Consider the following 18,741-nt stretch of genomic DNA (forward strand, 5'->3'; position numbering starts at 1 on the left):
CTTCTTAAGTAGCATGGATTTTGTGCTTGGATTACCTAGGACTCAAAATGGCAAGGATTCCGTATTTGTTGTTGTGGACCGATTCTCTAAAATGGCTCATTTTATCCCATGCAATAAGATAGATGATGCTTCACACGTTGCAAATCTTTTTTTAGGGAAATCTTGAGGTTACACAGAGTGCCAAAGACAATTGTGTCGGACTGAGACATCAAGTTCTTAAGCTACTTTTGGAAGACATTATGTGCCAAGCTCGGCATCAAGCTTCTATTCTCCACGGCATATCATCCTCAAACCGATGGCCAAATGGAAGTCACCAACCGAACGCTCTCCACTCTCCTATGCGTGTTGATCAAGAACAACATCACTGAGTGGGAGGAGTGCTTACCCATCGCCGAGTACGCCTACAACCGCGCAAGACACTCTACTACCGGCAAGTCCGCCTTCGAGGTTGCCTACGGCTTTAACCCTTTGTCGCCGTTGGACATCCTCCCTCTACCGCTACAAGAACGAGCGAACATGGACGCTAACGCAAGAGCCACCTACCTCAAGAAGATGCATGAAGAAACAAGGTCCACGATCGAGCGTCAAGTACACCGTCTCGCCACCAAGCTCAACATCAACAAGTCACCGATGGTGTTCCAACCGGGCGATCTCGTATGGTTACATCTACGCAAGGATCGCTTCCCCAAGGAGTGCAAGTCCAAGCTACTTCCGAGAGTCGATGGACCCTTCAAGGTGCTCGCACGCTACAACGACAACGCCTACAAGATTGACATTCCATGTGACAAGTACAACATAAGCGACATCTTCAACGTCAAGGACTTGGCCAAGTACCATGGTGATGACGATCACGGTACATGGACGGATCTCTCCCAAGGGGGTGGGAGGAGGATGCAGAGCATCCACCGTCCATCCACATGGAAACTCCATCACCACCACAAGCACCGAGAGGACCAATGACAAGATCACGTACACGCCATCGAGAATGAGGTCAATTTCTTCCTCTTCGAGTTTCGTTCGGATTCACATGAGAATTGGGTTCTACCTCAAAGAGACACGCTATGCATTCTTAGGTACTTCAGAGATGATCGCGAGGAAGCATGGAGAGATCACTAAGTCCACCCGAAGACCCAAGCACACACGGAGAAGGGGGAGGAGGAGGGAAGCATCGAGATGCGCGAAGGAATGGAGCCTCGGGTCACCTCGAGTGCCCGGCCAACTTGGCCCCGGGTGCCTGGCCAACTGGCCACGGGTGCCCGGCCTCATTTGCCTGGGCGCTGCCCCGCCGGCCCGAGTGCCCGACAACCTGGCCCTGAGTGCCCGGCCCCCTCCCGCTGGGCGCTGGCCCTTGCCACCGGGTGCCCGGCCCAACTCCAGCCGGCCCCTGCCCGGTCCGGATGCCCGGCCCTCTTTGCCCCGGGTGCCCGGCCGCCCCTGACCGCCGGCCTCTGACCGGTCCGGGTGGCCGGACCCCTCCGAGAACGCCTGCGTGCACTATGGGTTTTGACCCTTGTACCCCTCGTTTTCCCCCAATCTCGTCCTTAGCCTTTAAGTACTTGATAGACACTAGAGAGCTTTGCTCCTTGTATCCCCTCCTCTTGGAGATCAAGCCCCACCTTGGGAAGAATCCTTGTGGATTATCAAGGCCTCCTCTTGGAGAAGATCAACATAAGGACCTCATTTGCTAGGAGTGGGAAGAACTTTACCCTAGTGCTATTTCCCTTGAATTGTGCTTGTATGCTTGTGGATCTCTTGTATGCTACTCTAGTGGATGTGTTATTTGGGTTTGTTTGAGTGATCCTCTTCTTGTGTTCTTGTGTGTTCATCACTTTTCCCCCCTCCAAATGTGAAAAGATCCCATCTAGGGTTTCACCCTACAACAAAAGTTATAAGGATTGTTAGCAAAAAGATACGAACAATGGGAATTAAATTATTTATTTTTCTCTATCCAACACAACAGTGAGCTGTAGGGATGGTAATATGAACCCTGTAGCTTTCTCTTTTTACTGCGCATAATGAGCTCCTAGACAACAATGTCTGAATCTTTTTGGTTTGAGTGGTTCCCAAAGTAGTTTACTCAAGATTACCTCATAAAGTACATGATTGATGGACTTGCGATGAAGGTTCAAGTACTTCATTCAGACTACAATGAGCATCGAGAAGTCCTAATGAACACAGTGAAGGATCGGCGGGCGGCCATTACAAGGGGTTGGCCTAGAGCGATGCGCGCATTAGGCATGGAGGAGGGCACAATATGGGCATTCCACTTCACCTTCTCCAGCAACCATAATGTATCTCGCCTCTCTCTTTATAGTCTTTAGTACAACTGTGAATTATCATTATTTACTTGGTGCTTCTGTAGTTTTTCAGTATATGTACATGTGCATCGAATTATGCATTCGTCCCTGAACCTATATTTGTAATAAACATGGTTCGATATGAAATGAGTGATTACGAACTTTCATATTCAACATCTGTTTCAAATTCCAATTATGTGAATTTTAAATGCAAGGATTATATTAGGGATAAATTATGCTCTGCATGACATTTCATTGCCCGCAGTTTGAAAGGCAAAACATCTATAATAAACATCAAGATCAAACACGTTTCTCAGATCACTACTAGTGCAATGAATCTCTACTGCACACACAATCAGCCAAGAAAAAATGTGTGAGATTAACAACAGTAGCGCACACAGTTCCTTCTTTTATTAAATGTTGTGGAAGTCACCTTATCACACAGCTTGGAAATTACGAACTGTTCATGATGTCATGTGTATCATAAACGTTTGCTCATAGTAGAACGCGTGTGATATGCCTTCATCTGACACGCGTAGTCTGGATGAATTGTTTGGGACATTTTATATATGGCAAACGTTTATGGACAGAGCAACGTGTGGGATATATTCCAGCTTTGCATATAGTTTTATAGGAACAACTGTATGCACTCTTACATCAAATTGCATATGGTGTAGGAAAAGAAAACGTGTGTGATAGTCCCCTTATCATACATGCTTTACAATCGTGAACTCTTTGTGATAGGACGCGCATCACAAATGTTGCACCACATAATACCGAGGGCGATGTTAATGCGAGCACACATGAGTAGCAAGAATGGAGCTCTTGGGATATTCGATATATCACAAACAGCTATGTGACGACTCACGTTTGGGATAGATGCGGGCATCGCATATGCTTAGCTCTGCAAAACTTATGCATTCCTACTCCCTTTTGCATACGGTTTCTGGGTCATGTGTGAAGGACCCCTCCCCCATCCCACACGCAGGCAAGGCAACAGTTTAAAACTCTATCACAGAAAGGGGGTAAAAACCGTTTGTATAGCAGATCGATGCACTAGCGCTACATCACCACCTACATTACTTTCTACGAGGCCTTCCTTAGCATAGAGTGCCACTTTGGGCTCTAGCTGAAGCTTATGTGCATCAAGCCGCACAGCAATGGATCCAATCTCACGGGTGCGGGGGGTTGATGATCAGCAGGCTCAACAATGTCGACTGGCCGAAGGCTCATGGGTGCGGGGAATTTTTAAGACATGTCCATACGTGCCATTGCTAGCTTACCAAAGCAAGTTTATTGACACACACAAATCATTATAGGGGCCCATTATCTCAGGGAGCGCTGCCTCATTAGTCTCATATATGGATTTTGCATGTGTCAATGCGGCTGGCACATGTTAAATTATGATCCAAATTCTAGTACCGTATTGGACTAGATGTAGTACATACGATGTGGGCCTTTGCGTTGGTACCGACGCGTACGAGTACAACTCGTTTACTTGTCCTACAAGGACTCTTATATGTTGCCCCTCATATATACTTCATGTAGTCGCACCTAAGACGGTCTGTCGTCTCGTGCTTGTAATACTCCTCCTCATAGTGATTGCGCCTTCGTGCGTCGGTGGTTTTCTCCCGCAAGGGTTTTCACATAAAAATCCGTGTCTCTTTGTCTCGTTTATTTCTCGTTATTATCTAACAAGTGGTATACAGAGCCAAGGTTACATACACGAGATTTGAGACGAGATAATTAGGGTTCCGTCTGTGCACCGCAGCCGACGCGACCAGGCGATCCATCCGGGTCGATTTCTGCTACGCCGCCGTACCAAGCCGAGACAGACAGGGTTCAAGAGTTTTTCTGGCGGGGGTGTTGTGCGCCGCTTCGGGCGATCTGTCCAGTCAAAGGTTGGTCTCGTTGCACGCTGCAGCCGAGGCTCCAATTCCCAACGCGACCTGGCGAGTTGCCGCTGCTGTGCGTACAAGACTTGAAGTAGTACACGCGCGAGAATCGAGATCTGATCGATCTTGCTACTAGTGGCCTTGCTACTTTTCTTTCACGTGGTCAAACCTACTGGAGCTGCTACTGCTACTAGTTACTACGTCACGTGAAGCTACGTACAGAGTACTAGTTCGGCCCTTGTTTTTCATCTTGAAGTGCTACGTCCATCACCCGTATAATATCCAGGTGCTATTTACTCTATTTTTTGTCTACTTCACATATTAAATTCTGTCAAGAATTTTTCTACCGGCTTGTACTGCTTTGTGTACACAGATTTATCGACTCATGGCATCCATGAAGTACGATCTTCCGCTGCTGGACCGTGACACAAGGTTTACCCTATGGCAAGTCAAGATGCGGGCGTTATTGGCACAGTCCGACTATGATGAAGCACTGGATAGTTTTGGGAAGAATAGAATTCAGGACTAGACTGATGAGGAGAAAAGAATTGATTGTAAGGCTTTGTCACAAATTCAACTCCATTTGCATAATAATATTTTGCAGGAAGTTTTGAGCGAAAAAACAGCCGCCGCTCTATGGTTAAAGCTAGAAGGGATTTGCATGACTAAAGACCTCACCAGCAAGATGAATCTGAAGCAAAAATTATTCGTGCACAGGTTACCCGAGGGAGGTAATGTTTTGAATCATATTTCTGAATTTAAAGAGATCATATCTGATCTAGCTGCAATGGAGGTTAAGTATGAAGAGGAAGATACTGCTTTAATGTTACTTTGTTCATTGCCAAGTTCTTATACCAATTTTAGAGACACCATATTATACAGTCGTGATACTCTCACACTTAATGAAGTTTATGAAGCTTTGAACTCTAAGGAGAAGATGAAATTAATGGTGCCTCATGATGGTTCGAGTTCATCCCAAGCCGAGGGATTATCTGTTCGTGGCAGGACAAAGGAGAAGAACTCCAATAATGGAAACAGAGGCAAAAGTAAAAACGGCTACAGGGGCCGGTCGCAATCCAGAGACAAGAAATATTGCAGGTATTGCAAGAGAGACGGCATGACATCTCAGAGTGTTTCAAGTTGCAGAACAAGGAAAAGAGAAAAGGTAACAAACAAGGTGACAATTCCGCTAACGTTGCTCGTGATGATAGTTCCGATGATGCTCTTGTCATTATTGCTGGATGTGCTGAGACCAATAATGAGTGGGTACTTGACACCGCATGCACGTTTCATATGTGTCCACATAGAGATTGGTTTAATACTTTTGATTCCACTACTGTTGCTGGTTCCGTTTTGGGTTTTGATAATTCACCATGCAAGATTGAAGGCATAGGTTCCGTTCGAATCAAGATGTTTGATGGCACAATCAGAACTTTGATAGATGTTCGGTATATTCCGAAGATGAAGAGAAATCTTATCTCTGTTAGTGCCCTTGATGCAAAGGGGTACAAGTATTCAGGTGGAGATAGTGTTTTGAAAGTCACCAAAGGTTCCCTTATTGTGATGAAAGGTGACTTAAGTTCGACCAATGGTCTTTATTACCATCGAGGTTCTACAGTTTCAGGTAACGCTACTCCAGTTGTTTCAAAGAATTCTGATTGTGATGCTGCTAACCTTTGGCATATACGTCTTGGACATATGAGTGAACTTGGTTTAGCAGAGTTAAATAAGAGAGGTCTTGATGGATATGAACCTGGTAAATTAAAATTTTGTGAGCATTGTATTTTCGGCAAACACAAGAGGGTGAAGTTCAACACTTCGACTCATACAACCAAAGGTATTCTTGATTATGTTCATTCTGATTTATGAGGACCATCTCGCAAGAATTCACTAGGTGGTGCTAGTTACATGCTGACTATTATTGATGATTATTCGAGAAAAAATTGGCCTTATGATTGAAAGACAAACTGAAAGGAAGGTAAAAATACTTCGCACTGATAATGGTACGGAATTCTATTCTAAGCAATTTAAGAATTATTGCAAGTCTGAAGGCATTGTCAGACACTACACCGTTCCTTATACTCCTCAACAAACGGTGTTGCTGAGCGTATGAACAAAACCATTATTTCCAGAGCCCGCTGCATGTTGTCCAATGCAGGTTTGCATAGGCGTTTTTGGGCTGAGGCCGCTTCCACTGCTTGTTATCTCATAAACCGTTCACCATCTATTGCTCTTAATAAGAAAACTCCAATTGAGGTATGGTCTGGTTCACCTGCTGATTATTCACAGTTGAGAGTTTTTGGTTGCACTGCTTATGCTCATGTCGATAATGGAAAATTGGAGCCTAGGGCTGTTAAGTGCATCTTTCTTGGTTATAAGTCTGGTGTTAAAGATTTTAAATTATGGAATCCTGAAACACAGAAGGTTGTTATTAGCAGAAATGTTATCTTTAATGAATCTACTATGTTACATAACATTTCATCTACTAATGTTCCCGTTGAGAGTGAACAACAGCCTATTGTTCAGGAGCCTACTGTTCAGGTGGAGCATGTTATTGATTCAGGTGATACATCTGGTAATGAAATTGTTGATGCACATGATGAACCCGTCGTTAGTGATGATCATGTCACTCCCACTCCAAATCAGCCTATTGTTCCGTCCAGTTGGAATCTCGCACGTGACAGAGTTAGACGGGGTATTAATAAACCTGACAGGTTAATTGAAGAGTGCAATATTGTTTCTTTTGCTTTATCTGTTGCAGAAGAAATTGAAGGTAATGCTGAGCCTTCTTCATATTCTGAGGCTATTATTTCTGGTGATAGTAATAAGTGGATGACCGCTATGCATGATGAGATGGAATCACTTGAAAAGAATGGCACTTGGGATTTAGTAAGTTTACCTAGAGAGAAGAAACCTATTCGTTGCAAATGGGTTTTCAAGAGGAAAGAAGGTGTTTCTCCTAATGATGAGACAAGATATAAAGCAAGGTTAGTTGCTAAAGGTTACAGTCAGATTTCAGGTATTGACTATAACGAAGTCTTTTCTCCTGTTATGAAGCATAGCTCTATTCGCACTTTACTCAGTATTGTTGCCATGCATGATCTTAAGCTTGAACAATTGGATGTTAAAACTACATTTTTACATGGAGAATTAAAAGAGGATATTTATATGGAACAACCTGAACGTTTTGTTATTCTTGGAAAAGAAAAGCTTGTCTGTAAGTTAAAGAAATCTCTATATGGATTGAAGCAATCCCCTAGACAGTGGTACAAGAGATTTGACACCTTTATGGTCTCTCAAGGTTTCAAAAGGTCTAATTATGATAATTGTGTTTATTTGAAAACTGTCAATGGTTCAACTATTTATTTGCTCCTTTATGTTGATGATATGCTAATTGCTGCAAAGAGTATGTCAGAGATTAATGAACTAAAGAAGCAATTGAGTAATGAATTTGAGATGAAGGATTTGGGTGCAGCAAAGAAAATTCTTGGCATGGAAATATCCAGAGATAGACCGTCTAGAAAAGTGTATCTCAGTCAGAAGGGATATATTGATAAAGTTCTTCGTCGTTTTAATATGCATAATGCCAAGCCAGTAAGTACTCCATTAGCTGCACACTTCAAATTATCATCAGCTTTATGTTCTAAGTCAGATGCAGATATTGAGTACATGTCTAGAGTTCCCTATTCAAGTGCAGTTGGTTTACTTATGTATGCCATGGTTTGTTCTCGTCCGGATTTATCATATGCATTGAGTGTTGTTAGTAGATACATGGCTAATCCTGGAAAAGAGCATTGGGGAGCAGTTCAGTGGATTTTCAGATACCTGCGTGATACTTCTAATGCTTATTTACAGTTTGAGAAAACTAGAGATGGACTTGTTGGTTTTGTTGATTCTGATTTTGCTGGTGATTTGGATAAGAGAAGATCACTCACAGGTTATGTTTTCATCATTGGTGGTTGTGCTGTGAGTTGGAGAACAACTTTGCAGTCTATTGTGGCTTGTTCCACTACTGGTGCCGAGTATATGGCTATTTCTGAGGCATGCAAAGAAGCTATCTGGTTGAAAGGTTTGTATTCTGAGCTTTGTGGAGATTCATCTTGCCCTACCATATTTTCTGACAGTCAAAGTGCCATATATCTTACAAAGAATCCAATGTATCATGAGAGGACAAAGCACATTAATGTCAGATTTCATTATATTCGAGATGTTGTTGCTGAAGGCAATTTGAAGGTATGCAAGATAAGTACTCATGATAATCCTGCTGATATGATGACAAAGCCAGTTCCGACCAATAAGTTTGAGCTTTGCTCAGGCTTAGTTGGTATTTCTCACTAGTCCTATGGACTTTGACGCACAAGGTGTTTATGCTGATTTGGATGGAGTTATTTACTTTTTCGACTACTGGAGGGAATTTGGCTCAAGGTGAAGATTGTTAAATTATGATCCAAATTCTAGTACCGTATTGGACTAGACATAGTACATACGGTGTGGGCTTTTGCGTTGGTACCGACGCGTACGAATACAACTCGTTTACTTGTCCTACAAGGACTCTTATGTGTTGCCCCTCATATATACTCCATGTAGTCGCACCTAAGACGGTTTGTCGTCTCGTGCTTGTAATACTCCTCCTCATAATGATTGCGCCTTCGTGCGTCCGTGGTTTTCTCCCGCAAGGGTTTCCACGTAAAAATCCGTGTCTCTTTGTCTCGTTTATTTCTCGTTATTATCTAACAGCATGTAGTTGCACCAATAGTTTTTTATGTACTATATTAATATGAATATTTATTTTTGATACAAAAATCAATCAAACAAATGCCCCCCACAGACTGTAGTTCATGGGTGAAGCACAGGGGCTAGACTTGATGAAAATAATTCACCACTCAATTGAACCACCAGTCAGTTGAACAACTTTTTCATTGCTGCCCAAATTTGAAAAGTATCATTGTATGGCAAGCTCAAGGTTCAATACAACCTTGAGAAGACCGGGCAACCAAAGATTATCGGCGGGCCCGTTATATTTGTGTCGAATATTATGTACGCAAGGGGTTACGTGGACTTGGAGTTGTAATTGGTGTGGTTAGGTACGAGTTGTGTAAGAGTTGGACACTTGTATCCTAGGCCTCTTATACACGGAGGGGCACCACACATTGTAACCCATCATGACGACTTGATAGCAACAGGTACGCGGGGGAGCCGACGGCTTGTGCCGGCGCCCGGACGACCGGCGTTGCGGTATCTTAGGGAGGAGCGCCCGTAGTCATGCCCCGGGATGTAGCCATATTGATGAACCTCGTTAACAAATATCGTGCCTCGGTGTGTCGTCTATGATCTTGCATTAGCGTTTTATTCTAACAAGTGGTATCATGAGCAAGGTTGCGAAAAGGCTATGCGAAAGATCATCCGTAGGTACGAGGATCATGTTCAACGGGTGCCATGGAACGTCCGATTGGCGCAAGGTGGAGCATGGCGGCGATCGCGGAGGCGGTCGGTGGTGTCGGACACTTCGGGCAGGAGGCCTGGACCGTTCGATGTGCTGCGGTCGGTAAGGATCGGCTAGACGTGACGATTGGACCGGCGTAATGGTTGTTGAAGACGTTGCGGAGGCAACGGATTCGGCTCACGATCAGACCGGCGACCAGACGTGGGGGACGGCCGGATAGATCGGAGTGTAAGAGCATCGAGATGATGCGCTCGGTGTTGTACAAGGGCGGCGGTGCGGCATTGCGGACGGATTGTGTCGGCGACGTGGGTGGCCAGGGTACGGCACGGCTCGTGCATGGACGATGCGCGATGGCGTCGAGTACGCGCGACGAGGCAGTACAGATCGCTGGCGAAGAACCAAGATCAGAGATGAGGGCGAGCTTCTTGTCGGAGATACAGCGGCGAGTTCTCCCAAGGCGACACGGAATAAAGGAAAGGAAAGGTTACAGGGTGAGGCTGCGTACGCGACTTCGTGGCGTGCTGCGGTTGGTCTCCTCGGATGAGGTGCACCGCACAAGGAAAGGAAATCGTGTCGGGGCAGGAGTTCAGGGGATTAACTGCGGTTGGTCTCCTCGGATGAGGTGCACCGCACAAGGAAAGGAAATCGTGTCGGGGCAGGAGTTCAGGGGATTAACACGTGGGCAGCCGATCTACAATACGTGTGTGCGTGTATACATGTTTGGTCCAGGGAACAAAGCCTGCTGCTGGTTGCGGTTAACAAAAGGGAAAAACAAAAGGGATACTTGTGTGTGCATGATTGTCCGTTTCAGATTGGATATGGTGCAAATCGTAACAGGCTGTGGCTCTATTTCCGTGTGAGAGAGGAAAAGACATGGCCGGTTGTGTCCAGCAGGTAATAAAAGGCCGGGTCGACGAGGCTAGCAGGGCACAGAAACAGTATGCGAGTTCAGGAAAAGGTAGAGCGGTCAGTTTCGGCAAAGATATTCATCTCCGCGTTTTGGCGACAGGTTCCACGGGAATTTTCTGAAGGGCGGACTGGGACGTTGTGCTGGTAGTATTTCTTGGTAGATCGTGGCTTCAAACGAGGAATACAGGATCAGTGATCTTTTTCGTGAGGAAGTCGCAGAAGAAAACAAGGGCGGTAAGACTGGTGGCAACAGGTCAGTTAGATCGCGGCACGGCATGGCGCCGGGATTCACCAGGTTTGATGTGGAGAAATTCGATGGCACGGGTAACTTCGGTCTATGGCAGACAAGAGTCAAGGATATTCTGGCGCAGCAGGGAATCTTGAAGGGTTTGCAGGAGACGAAGTCGGCCAAGGTTGACAACGATGCGTGGGAGGATATGCAAGTGCAGGCGGCCGCTACCATACGGCTTTGTCTTGCGGATCAGGTCATGTATCATGTCATGAACGAAGATACTCCTAAGGGAATTTGGGACAAGTTGGCAAATCGTTATATCTCCAAGTCAGCGACCAATAAGCTGTATTTGAAGCAAAAATTCTATGAGCTGAAGATGCAGGAGGGGTCGGATCTTGTGGAGCATGTGAATGCCTTTAATCAATTGGTCATGGATCTAGCGCGTCTGGATGTGAAGATTGAGGACGAGGATAAGGCACTACTTCTTGTTTCGTTGCCACCGTCCTATGAGCATTTGGTCATTACATTGACACATGGAAAGACAACCGTCAATAATGAGGAAGTCACTGCAGCATTGCTTGGGCATGAGTTGAGGAAGCAAAAGAATGCTACAGATGAGAGTACTCAAGATTTGGGGTTGGCAGTTAAAGGCTATCAGCTCAGGAAGGGAGAAGAGGCGGAGAAGAAAAAGAAGAAAAAGGTGCAGTGCTACAGGTGCAAGGACTGGGGACATATAAAGAGGGAATGCCCAGAACTGAAGGGTGGGGCAAGTGCTAATGCGGCTACTCGTGGTGATGACTCGGACAGCAGTAGTGATGTTCTCGTAGTATCAAACAGGCGGTCAACAAAAGCTGAAGCGTGGATGTTGGATTCAGCTTGCTCTTTTCATGCAACACCCAACAGGGAGTGGTTCTCTTCGTACAAGTCTGGTGAGTTTGGTTTAGCTTATGTGGGCGATGACACAGGTTATCGTGTTGCTGGAGTAGGTGACATCAAAATCAAGATGTTTGACGGAGTTGAGCGGATGCTTCGGGGAGTCAGGCATGTGCCAGGGCTAAAGAGGAATCTAATTTCGCTTGGTGTTCTTCATGATGGTGGTATGGAATTCCGTTGTGATCGGGATACGAAGATCATGGAAATCATGGAAGATGGGGTGACCGTGATGATAGGAGAGAGGACGGCTTCGCATCTTTACAAGTTGTAAGGGAGCACTATTGCAGGTGGAGCCATGGAGAGTGGAGCTGCAGGAGTAGCAGTGAAGTCTCACGGTGGCGACGGGTCTGACCCGTCGGGTAGCTCTCAGTAAACTACAAAGAAGACAACCCAAGTCCGGAATACATGAAGGTTCGAGCATGGACGACTTCTAGGTGATGGAGAATATTCACTAAGGTGGAGTTTGTTATATTTGTGTCGAATATTATGTACGCAAGGGGTTACGTGGACTTGGAGTTGTAATTGGTGTGGTTAGGTACGAGTTGTGTAGGAGTCGGACACTTGTATCCTAGGCCTCTTATATACGGAGGGGCACCACACATTGTAACCCATCATGATGACTTGATAGCAACAGGTACGCGGGAGAGCCGACGGCTTGTGCCCGCGCCCGGACGACCGGCGTTGCGGTATCTTGGGGAGGAGCGCCCGTAGTCATGCCCCGGAGATGTAGCCATATCGGTGAACCTCGTTAACAAATATCATGCCTCGGTGTGTCGTCTATGATCTTGCATTAGCATTTTATTCTAACAGGGCCAGTCGGCCAGTCGTGAATCATCAGACCCTATAGGTGTCGGACATTGAAGTGTAAATAACATGGATAAATTACAGCCAAGCGGACTTAGAGACACGGCTCACCCTTTTATGAAGTAGAGGCATCACTTTTGTTTGCTATAGTTACTCTTTCGCTCTAGCCCTCTCCTGGAACCAAACAATGACTGCCCCCAGAAGAAAATCTCAGCGGTTAGGTTCAATAGCCGACGGTTGCGACTCGTGGAGTTCCACTTGTAGGGGGGAGCGCATTGATCTGGATGATACTCGCCGTCGCGCAGGTGCCGTAGCGCGCACCAAGGAAATTCCAAAGAATAGCTCTAGCCGCAAGGATTTATCTCGAACGAAGATTGGCGCCCCAACATAATCTGCAGGACAAGGCAATTGCTCTAAAATTGCAGGTAAAAGTTAAACCCACGATAAATAATACTCGAGACAAGGGTCTCATCGACACCGATGACAGTAGTAGTAGGCATCCATCTCATCGTCATACATCAAGAAATCTACACCAGAACAGTGATCAGGTATATATTTTTTGTTTGACAAGTGTGTTCTGTCTGACGAGACTTACACTCGGTATTTTTTTTTGCTTTTTGCACTTTCTCATACGAAAATTCTCATTAAGGGGTGCTATGGTTCTCAGCCTTCGATCTATACATTGTTCAGCGGCCCTATTGATGAGGTGCCGAAGGAGACAGACGGGGAGATGATACTTTGGTGAGAGTAATTGAATGTCTTCATGGACTATGAGTGGAAACCACGTGGTCTTGATGATGAGACATCTTTGAAAGACTCAGGAGTGGATGAAATCTTGACCGAGGTTGCCAAGTGTTTAGGCCTTGGTGGAGGTCAGACACTTATTACTGAATCAGATTATCGTTTTATGCACAGAGTAAATGACGTGTATTATGACTGCAAGACGCTCACCCCAAAGCCACCTCATATGCTGACGCAATCAATTTCTTAGTTTTCCCTTGGCGCACAAGAAGGTCATCAGGCACCACCTACCAAGGTGCCATCGGGCCCGGCCATTATTTTGAGGGCTAACCAGTTTGGCATTAAATAAATTGCAGCTCGTACTTTTACGATGGCTCAAAAGTTTATTCAATCACCCTCGATGAGGTGGATTGATAGTTATCTGCACTGCTTTCATACAGATGTTTCTCTGTGCTGTCAACTGCTAATATGGGCACACATGATGTTGCTTAATCCGGAAGATAGTGATATTTTAAAAAATGATATCATTCGGGGAGTCATGGCCTCGACTTATCACTGCCATGTCGATTCCTCCCTAGTCGCTGCCTTCCTAACATATTGGAACATCAATGGGCACACTCTGGTTACTAGCCAAGAAGAAATGGGCTATCCACTCCATAAAGTGTATGATGCCATGGGCATACCATTCGCCTGGCACTGTGCAAGCACATGTGCAGAACTTATACCATATATATGTTGGTTTATGCCCACTAAATCCTACGCGTAAGCCTGGTTTGGTGACTATTGAAGCATGGGTCAATCACTTTTTTGAGGATAAGTTCCACTCATTTGGGTCCTTGCTGGCATTGTTATGCCGATCCGGATGATCCATTGCTGCAAAAAATGGGTCTCCGGGTCGAAGTTCAAAATAACCGCATGTCTGCCTCTCTAGGCGACCAAGCGATGTATTACCGTCTAGCAGATCCGTCAGTGGTATTTTGTGCTGTTTTTATTGATGCATGGTTATGTACTTATTGTATCCCGGTCGAGGAGGGCCAATATATCTGCCCGAGGTTTTTATCATGCAGTGAAACTTGCAAAAGGCAATCGTCGAGCTATTGGGGTGGCAAGCTTGGCCTTTTTGTAGTACAGTCTAGACGAGTTTCATCATAAGGTTGTGAATGTGTCAATTTCTGCAAGTAAATGCTCCCTATTTATTCCCGGGCATTTTATAATGGGATGGTATGTATCATTCATGAAAGACTTCCCACCATCAGCATCTCTAAGGTGTCGGATTCCATCGGCACCTTATGTTATTGATTTAGAGCACCGAGAACCAATGTCCCATGTGGCAGCACACAATCTTTTGGGGGAGTTTGACATAACTGGAATGAGCCTATGCTCCTTGGATTTCTTGGGCAGGTCCGTGATACGCTTTCCAAGATCTAGGGGAGCGATTCGTCTATGGGATGACTACTCTCAATATCGTATACCAAAAGCACTTTCCGTTGTAGCTATTGACCTACTTATGAACTAATGGGCTGGTGGTGTATTGCACCGATGCGGCGAGCGCTATGACAATCAAGTGTATTGTCCGCACCGATTCTCCCGGATGTTCAATTGTGATCAGCATGTTCCAGAGTTGGACATGATTGCAGAAGATGAGAAGACGAATAGACTTGATTTTCCCAGTTTTCTAACCAATTCCTATGAAGAGTTGTTCGAGCTCTTGGATCGACGGCATCTTTGTTTTCACCGACTGGAGGGTCATACCTTCTATGTGCAGCCCCTGAGAAGTAGAACTGGGTGTACAATGGATTATATTAACTGGCACAGCAAAGCTTTTGGCTTTCTTCAATCACCGGAATTATTTTGTGCGCGTGCACAAGGGGCAAGTGTCTTCAAGTGGCAACAGCCTATGACTAGCCCTCCTGGAGGTAAGATACTCATAGATAATAAGGGGCTGTATTTCAAGATGATGCATGTATTATGCATGCTTTGTGTATTTTCTATTCACACATTTTTTGTGTGTATGTGTAGGTGACACGGGAAAAGTTGACGTTGCCAACCGAACCAGAAATCCACCATCATCAGAAAAATTGTCCGAGAGGCAACAAGACATAGTTGTCACCTCGCCTGCGGCAACCAAGTCAAACTCTGCGAATCCTCAAGAGAGAATGCTAGTGACTCCAGAGAATAAGCAGGTAAGTTCTGGAAAATCCTTTTCCCTGGTAAAGGAGGTCCTTGGGCAAGGGAGTGAGGAAGAGGCTCCAGTGACCTTACAATATCCACATGGACTGATTGTACCATCGCGTCGCAGTACTGTGGAGAAAATTACTCACGATGCAACACCCGACCGATTAAACATTAGATTGTATACACCTGATGATGATATAGCAACCCTTCAATTAGAGATTATCGATGACACCTATGTGAATCTGGACAATCTTTTTTAGTCGTTAGGGGGTTCCGACTTCAAGAACCAAAATAATATGTCGAGTTCAAAATCCCAAGGAGATGCTTCCTCGATATCGCAGACGGACCAACCCATCGCGAGTAAGCTGGCACCTGGTTCGTTTAGACGAAAGTTGGCTGAACCCGAAGAAGGTGCAAAAAAGAAAAGGAAGAGCACACAGATAGGTGGTCTCCTGTTCTTATGAAATGTCTTTTTAATTCATATGCCCCTTTGTATGTACTCATATTGCTTCCTCACTCTTACTATTTTTTTGTAGTCGAATCCTTTGATGAGGAGTCAAAGCAAATCTTGAAATCAGTTGCTAAAGAATGCAAGGGATATTATGAAAGTGTTGAGGGACAGTTAGATCAAAACCAGAATGGATCAGGTGAGGCCCAGGATTTTAAAATGCATTGTCGTGTACTGAGTTTAGTGGCAACATTCCTGTGGATTTAAGAGGGATAAAGGGAACCTATTTAGCACGCTATGTGAACTATGTGCAATCAGATCTTAGGAACCTTAATGCCTACTTAGTGAATACCCCGTGAACAAGGCATCAGTGGTTTCAGAGATAATTGCAGATTTAGATTTGTGGGGGAAATTCTTCAAGGATCCGCCATCTGAAGTAGCGCGACTTATGAAGGGGCTCGCTTCTTTGCGAGAGGCCTACAACAAGGAAACATTTGACCTCACAATGGGATTGCTTTACAGAGAGAGCAAATTCAATAACGGTCATCCGTTGTCAAAACCTTTGTTGACAAGGTGTCACTTTCTTGTAATTCTATGGATGTTATTATGACATCTCTTCAGGGGGAGCTTGAGGAGTAAGAGAGCAAACAACTGGACTATTTATCTCACGCCATAGTAATAATGACTCATATTGTAGAGTTACAATTGGAGCTTCAGGGAATAGAAGATAATAGTTCATGTGAGGGGCTGCTCAAGGATCAGACAATCTAGTGCTTGTCTAGCCATAGAGGGCATGTCAACAAGGTGGCAATTTTCAAGAGCACACTAGAAAACTACCTTTCCAAGGACCATGACAGTGCGCATGAGCTTCACAAAATCAGCGAGGAGTTCAAGCTGGACGAGATGGGCTTTTCAAAACACATGTATTCTTTACATGAATTGGTCATAGCATGCGCTTCAGAGACTTAGTTGTTTCTGGTACACTTTGTCTGCTTCACGAGTAACTCACATTTTAGAAAATTCAACTTTTTTAAGATCAAGCGTCTTAGGGAATTGTCTCCTAATTTGTTTATACGCTTTTTTTAGGAAAGATTGTACTTTGAATTATTGCCATGAGCTGAGACATTCTTCGTCAGTACTCAATCATTACCCTTCCCCTTTTTCTGCAAGCACGGTGGCTCAAGCTGAATATTATTCTAATGACACTCTACTTTTTTTGGCTGGACACGCGCATCGTCAGCTGTCTGCCCCAAACTGCTACCTGTGCAGGGTAGCCCTCTGTGTAGAGGGTTAATTTGTTATATCCTTCACAAAGGGGAATCAATGAGTACAACCAGGGGATCATTAAACAGCCATCAAAAGGCTGTCTGCGTTCCTTGCTTTAAGGAAACTGGGAACCCAAATGGAAAATTCAAGCTGGACGTCCTAGCTTTGTGGGTACATGGAAATAGAAGGGCGACAGAAACTTTGTAAACAGAGAAGTTATGCATCTCAACTTTTAACGAGCAAGGCATATCAACTTATAACAAAATAGGGCTTGGACAAATTCTTTAGAAAAGGCACCAGAACTAGACAAATGCGAGGGTTTACCTTGTTCTCTGGGCTCGGCGCCGGTGTATCGCGGCGGCGGTCGCTACCTCTGCCGACCTGCATAGCCCTCCCATATCAATTCGCTCGAGCAGCTGTCTTAGCCGAACGAGCTTGGGTCTGGCTCTCGAGGCTGGTGGTGGAGGCGGCCTGGAGAAAGATGGGGTTGTATGCTTAGCAGGGATGGAGAATGAGGCAGAGGGTCTGGCCGGGGCTGGAGCTTGACGATGGCAATAGTGGATTACGACGGCGGGAGTGTGTGAGCTGTGGATGGGGAATACTCTTTTTTAAGAGGTCATGGGTGGAAGACTTGATCCAGCACCTTCTTCCTTTAATCAAAACCTTTTTGTTTTAATAAAGGCACGCTGTTGTGCACACACGCTTGCTCTATTTTTGTAAGCATGCACCAACGTGTATGTATTTTTATTCGGCAGGCTCATATTTATTGAAAATTATACTGAGAAACATGCCACAAAGTAGAGTTCATGCAAGCCGAGGTATAACCGCACATCATCATGGTTGGCCCAGCGAATTTTCCTTTATTTGTAAGAACATATCAAGGATGAATACAATCATACTAGAATATGGTGAAATATCCATACCATATGCCGAAGAAAATAAATCGCTTTTATTTGTTTCCACTGCGACCAAATGCGACAATGGTGCTAGCCAATGGTTAAAGCTTTTTGATTTGCCAGGATATTGCCACTGGCGCAAAGTTTTTTTATCAAGTGCGATGCAACCATAAAACCGCACGGTGCCAGCCATCAAGACTTAAAGGGTTTCATAGATTCGAACTAGCCGCACTAGCGCGCTTCACTGCTCCCATATAATATGAAGTGTCGATGTAGCAAGCTCACTTCAAATGTAGCGGAAATGTGTCGGAAACCATCAACACTATGAAGGGACCAGGGGGTGGTGTTGCCCCAGTGTCATTTGTTGTGATAATTGGGCAGTGACGCAACAAATAATGATCTATAGGTTGGTATAGGATTTAGCTAAGGATCGAAATGTTGTCGATACTATAATGGAACCAGGGGACAGTATGCCCCCGGTGTCATTTGATGTGGTCGTCGAGGAGATGATGCCAGTGATAATGCATAGATGTAGAATTTAGGTGTCGTGATGATGATAGTGTATATTCATGCCATAGAACAAAATTAAATATTGCAGCGAACATCATACCACATCGAGGAAGTGCATTGGAATTTGTATGTGTAGCAAATGTTCATGTGATGCCCCGAGACCGATGCTCCAGTTGCCTTCCATTTAATCTC

The 18,741-nt window shown here is 44.9% G+C and overlaps 1 long non-coding RNA gene across 1 annotated transcript; it reads right to left on the bottom strand.

The window, feature by feature from the left end:
- Positions 1 to 12,489: 12,489 nt before the first annotated feature.
- Positions 12,490 to 17,824, bottom strand: LOC123169502 (uncharacterized). The gene is made up of 2 exons (XR_006484859.1): positions 17,468 to 17,824; positions 12,490 to 12,905 (listed from the first exon to the last, which is right to left on the bottom strand). It is a non-coding gene; the product is annotated as an uncharacterized lncRNA (long non-coding RNA).
- Positions 17,825 to 18,741: the final 917 nt, after the last annotated feature.

Source organism: Triticum aestivum, chromosome 7D (assembly GCF_018294505.1).
Source record: "Triticum aestivum cultivar Chinese Spring chromosome 7D, IWGSC CS RefSeq v2.1, whole genome shotgun sequence".
NCBI classification, from domain to species: domain Eukaryota; kingdom Viridiplantae; phylum Streptophyta; class Magnoliopsida; order Poales; family Poaceae; genus Triticum; species Triticum aestivum.